The sequence below is a fragment of the Lacerta agilis genome, chromosome 7, assembly GCF_009819535.1.
Source record: "Lacerta agilis isolate rLacAgi1 chromosome 7, rLacAgi1.pri, whole genome shotgun sequence".
NCBI classification, from domain to species: domain Eukaryota; kingdom Metazoa; phylum Chordata; class Lepidosauria; order Squamata; family Lacertidae; genus Lacerta; species Lacerta agilis.
This window is the reverse complement of record NC_046318.1, coordinates 43,224,133-43,230,132: the sequence shown is the minus strand read 5'-3', so window position 1 is coordinate 43,230,132 and position 6,000 is coordinate 43,224,133.

Genomic DNA, 6,000 nt, shown 5'->3' with positions numbered 1-6,000 from the left:
CAGGATTCCCTTAAGTAGTCGCTCCATCAGTCCCTGAAAAATTCCTGGGGCCACGCTGACCCCAAACTGCAAACGCTTAACTCGAAATGCTCCCGGTGAGTAACAATTGTCTGCGCCTCCGCTGTGGCGTCGTCTACCGGGAGCTGTTGGTAGGCCTGCGCCAGGTCTAATTTTGCAAAAATCTGCCCCCCTGCCAGGGACGCGAGCACGTGGCTTACCACTGGCACCGGGTAGGCATTTTGCTGCAGTGCCTTATTCAGAGTGCACTTGTAATCCGCGCAGATCCGTACTGCGCCGTTTGCCTTCAAAGGGCACACGATTGGAGTCTCCCAGCGGGCATGCGAGACGGGCTCCAGCACCCCCTGCTCCACAAGCTTGTCCAACTCTTCATCGATCCTCGGCTTCAATGCAAAGGGCACACGGCGCGGCTTCAGTCGGATAGGGCAAACAGCCGGGTCCAGATCGAAGGACACCGGCGGCCCTGTGTATCGTCCCAATTGTCCGTCAAAAACAGCTGCGAACTCCTGGCACAATGCCTCAAAAGAAGACGGTGCCGACTCTATTCTGTGGGCCCCCTCTAGGCGGATGCCGAAGGCCTCAAACCAATCACGCCCCAATAAGTCCGGCCGCCGGCCCCCTGCAACCACAATTCGCAATTTGCCTTTAAATTTTCTGTGCTGGACGCGAAAATCCCCAACACCTAGGACAGGCACCGGATTCTGATTAAAGTCTCTTAAAAAGAAATCCAGGGGACGAAGACAATCGCGGCCCGCTTTGGGGCAAAACCTGCGGAAAGTGGGCTCTGAAACAATCGTGAACCCCGACCCAGAGTCCACTTCCAGTTCACAGGGCACCCCTCTATGCGAACCACTTTCGTGATCCTTGGTGGTGGCCGTACACTATCACTTTGGGGCTGAATACGGGTCGAAGAACACTGACCCACAATCTCAGGCTCTGAGCCCCAGCACCTCAGTCTCTCTCTTGAACGATCTCCAGTCTCTCGATCTCTCTCCACTCTATCTCGCAGCACTCGGTTTCCAGCCCGACAGACTCGGGCAATATGGCCCATCCTCTTACACTTCCGACACTGGGCGTTGCGGAACCTGCAAAACCGTCGCTCGTGTGCTTTTCCGCAACTGTCACAGCTCTTGGGGGACGACTGGGCCAGCAGTCGGCGATGATCAAGCTGTCGACTTCCTTGCTGCCGGCGGGAGGACTGAAACACCTTCAATGCTCCCCCCGTTACCTCGTCCGACACGCCTTCCTCTGTGTCAGTCTCCACCGCATGCACACCAGTCGCCTGTCCACCACGGAGCTCTCGAACTGTGCGGTCTGCCCCCTCCCGGGAGATGACAAAGTCATAAGCTTCCTGGAAGGTCAAAGACTTCTTGGCAACCAATTCCCTCTGCAGCCTCTCCAGATCGTGGAACTCACAACAGCGGGTGAGTTCCCTCAAGGCAGCCACAAACGATGACGCCGACTCTCCACTCTGCTGGTACCGCTGGTAAAACATCTGCCGGCAGGCCAATTGTGAAGGCGCCGGCTCAAAATGGTTGCCAAGCACCGCAGTCAATTCCTCAAAAGTCTTTGACTCAAGTGTGGCCGGGGAGATAAGGTTCTTTGCTAATTTAAAAGTAGCCTTTCCGCACACACTGAGGAATGTATCCCTTCGCTCCTCAGCACTGGTAATTCTATTAGCACGGAGGTAAAACTTAAGTCTGTCACAATAATCACTCCATTCTCCTGGCTCATTGACATTAAATTCCTCAATTGAGCCACGTGTTGCCATATTGCCAGCCGATCCCTCCCGGGCGTTGCTGTTGGTCTCTGTCATGGCGGCAGTTCACTGGCTAGATCCCATCCTCGTCGCCAGTGTTATAAAGTGAGTCCAGCCAGTGATAGAATAGTAACACATTTATTCATGGCAGCAAGCAAGTAAAAGACACTCACAAACACAAACCCTGCTGCTATATATAGGCACTTGGGCTAGCATAGCCAACCCAGGTGAAACTAATTAAAAGCAATCACTATCTCCTTTAACTATTTCCTGGCTGCTCTGTTACAGTGCTGTGCCTGCAATTCAGTACACAACACGCTACCTCACAGAATCATAGAATTGTATAGTTGGAAGGGACCCGGGGGTCATTAAGTCCAGCCCTCTGCAATGCAGGTATCTCAAATAAAGCAGCAATGACTGCTGGATATCCAACCTTTGCTTAAAAACCTCCAAGGAAGGAGAGTCCACCACCTTCTGAGGGAATCTATTCCTGCCTCATGCAAGTCATGCCAGAAGATGTGCAATGGGGCCACCCTGCAGCCCTACAAACTCAACACAGCCATCAACCTCCAATTGGACACTGTTCCTCTGTTCCTTGTAGCATTTTATTGTTCAGAATTTAGCTCATGCTGTTCCTAGTATTCAGATTTAAAAAAAAAAAATCACTTGGCCATGATGTGACTGAAAGGTGACAGGAGGCGGCTAGGAGTCTGACAATCTGCACAGCATCCTCCCCTTATACCATAGAGGCTGCTTGTACCAGACAAAAACTAGTAGCGATTTCTCACAGTTGTCAAAGGCCAGCCACTGCATTTCATGTAACAGACAAAAAGGTCTTCACACCATTGCATTCTGTATAACAGGAGTATTCTGTTTCCCTATCTCTCTGCTACGAAATTATTTTAATGGACCCTGTCAAACTTTGTTTCCTAATAACTATGTCTTAATTTATCTCAAGAGAAAGAACAGCATATAACCTCTCACAAATGACTAAAAATATTTGCCCTCAGGGCCAGCTCAAGACATTTTGCTCCCTGAGGCAAAGGACATTACCACTTTAAATGGCCATGGATTCCCTCAAAGAATCCTGGGAACTGTAGTTTTTTAACAGTGGTAAGAGTTGTTAGCAGACTCCTGTTCCCTTCACAGACCGACAATGCTAGGGTGGTTTAATAATCAATCCCTCTTCCCAGGGAACTCTAGGAACCGTAGATCAGTGAAGAGAATAAGAGGGTCTCCTAACTACTCTCAGCACTGTTAATAAAACTTCCCAATATTCTTTGGGGGGAAGCCATGATTGTTTAAAGTGGCATGGGACTGCATTAAATGTCAAGTGCATATGGGGTCTTTCTGTCTCTTGACTGCCAATATCTGCCTCACTTCCACACTACACATTGTATTGCTAAGCACCATGCAGATGGAAGTATGAGACAATTTCAGCACCCCATTGTTCACACATTAGCAGATAAAAAGGAGTACGAACCACATGCTATTTTAGCTCATCTCATAAAATGTGAACAAGTTCTTTCTTAGCCCCCTTCAATATTCTTCTACAATTACAACTTGTGTAACATTTTCAATAAGAAACTGAGATTAGATTACAGTTCTGGAAAGTAGAGCATTGGCCCTTTTAAAAATGTCTGTTATTAACAGCCATGCCAAATTAATTATATGTCCCTAAAACTGAGATTATTTTTGTACTGGGAAACAGTAATATCTCTCTGCCCCCTCTCTTTGTTGGCAAGTGTAAAGACTTCTTTCAATCAAGCATTTCCAGTGCAGTGCAGTTAGGGATATAATTGAATAGGTTGTAAAATGTACAGTATGTAGCATTTGGAGGCCAGTTCTGCTAGGGTTTTTCTTCAAGAAGCCTGGGTTACTGCACTGCATCTTAACTGTCAAGCTATTTTTTCCTTGCTAGGTTTCATTTGTGTTATTTCTTCACCTTTTGGAGACCCCTTACCTCTCCCTCTTAAATCTACACTCACCACCGAGCAGACATAATCCAAGATTTTCAGTAAATCAACACTATATGCTCCCTACTGACTAAGAGAATTTGATACTGACAGATTATTACACCTAGAAGAAAAATACTGCCATAGTTTCTCTAACATTATTTGCCTGGAAGTGAGAGCAGGGAGAGAGACGTGTGTGATATCCATTATGAATGTAACAATGCCAGTATTCTGCTGTAATAGAATTATTTTTAATTTATATTTCATGACAGAGAACATAGGTTTCACCATGAATCTCTTTCCCCATCTTTAGCACATTTTGGCCACAAGGTCCTGGAGATACAATTAGCCTCCTTAATCACTGTGATTATTTAGACCACAACAATGCCATTGTTTTAGCTCATGAGATCTATCCAACACAGTATTTATATGAACGACAGATTATTCCACTTGATAATATCAACATGCTTTGCAAGCATTTAATTAATGCAGCCTCTTAATGGCACTGTGAAGTAGGTAAATATTCCTTTCTGTATTTTACCAAGAAGAATGCTAGATGTAGCAGTAGGCTGAGATAGTGTGTACATTCCCCTCCCTCAGAGCAGGAGGAATGGAGAATTTCATGGGAGATTATTTCAAGATCCTGCACAATAGGATATTCTGATTCAAGTTTGTTGGAAAAATTCCTTGGAAACCAAGGTCCAGTTTGGGGCAAGTATTCTTTGGTGAGAGAACCCCAGCAGAGATTTAACATGGCAAAACCTGCAGCAAAGAAAAGTGTGGAAATAAACGCTGTAGAACCTTTAAAGTGTGCCCTTTCCAGTGAACTCCAAAATGTCCCATTTAAAAAGCTCCTTCCAAAGTTTCCCACTCACCTTAGCATAGAAAAATGTTTGGAAAGTTATAAAATGGTTTGTTTACAAACTCTCCAAAGGTCAGATTCATGTGGTTTTCCATACAGCAGTTAAAAAACAAAAAAAAACGTTGAACAGGCAGTAAAATGTAGCTTGGTTGCAAAATGGGAAAAGTTCCTAAACCAGTGGTATAAGAAAACGCTATTTTCAGTCTCCATTCTGGTCTGAAACAAAAGAGGCTGGTTAAAGCCATGCGGCTGGAGGGAACAGTTCAGAGCTCCTCATGCACCATATAGGCTGAGGAAACAAAGGCATGGTATCTATTTCCTCTCAAGGTGAGGGGAAGCGTCATAAGCTAATACTAAAGCAGGACAGCTTACTCTATGGCATCGACCCCTTCATGCATTCATTAGACTCAAGCATGCTGGTTATATGAGGCTGGTTTAGCCCACAAAGTATTGGTATGGTGGGCATTTGGCTAGGGATGCTTCCAGAAGTGTTGCTCCTAACATTACCCAGTGGTTGTTCTTACTCCGTAAGCTACAATGAGAATTGCAGTTGACTTTCCCTGCTATCAAGAGTGCTGTACTTTTCTCTATAAGTATGTCCCATTGGGTGTGGCATATTTGAAGGGTCCGGTCCTTCTGAATGTTTTAACTGGGACAAAAATGCTCATCTATCTTTGAAATAAAGGTCTACGACACCATAATGCTGTAATGACTAATGGAATTAGGTGGGCACCTAATTTCAGTAGGAATTCTTTTCCAATTTTTTGCTAACTGTTAAGGACCCATCTGTTTACCTTGACCGCTAGTACCAGCCCTGATACTTTGGTATGGAAACATTTTACTGAATCTCTTTGTTATTGTTGCAAATGCAAAGTGGCGTATAAATTTGCTAAATAAAGAAAAACATTTCATATGGTTTTTTTCTTTAAAAACAAACAAACACTTCCTGGTCACTTTTAGCAACCAGATGATTTTACCAACATCATTGATGACAGTGACTGCAAAGGGTCTTTTAAAAATCTTTTTTAAAACAACATTATGGTGGTTTATTTTTTGCACTTTCTCCTATAACCCTTCAAAACAGCTCCAGCTGTTGGCAGTACATAAGCACTTCCCAGTTCCACTGGGGAATCTCTCTTACTGCAGAGACCAGTATGTAGACAGTAGCCTTGAGCAGGGATGGAAGGATAAATTATGTTGCATGAATCCTCCCTTACTCTGTGAAGGGACTGCAGGGAAAGAGGAAGGCAAACTGGGCTCCGAGACTGCACTGCTGCGATGTTTCTGAGCCCTAATTTCTTCCCCTCCCAACACAGCACACTTCTGCACACCAAAGGAAAGATTAGCAGCGCCCTCCTTTCCCCCTCCAAAGTCACTGGATGGGGAAGGGCAAAATCCAGCTGTTT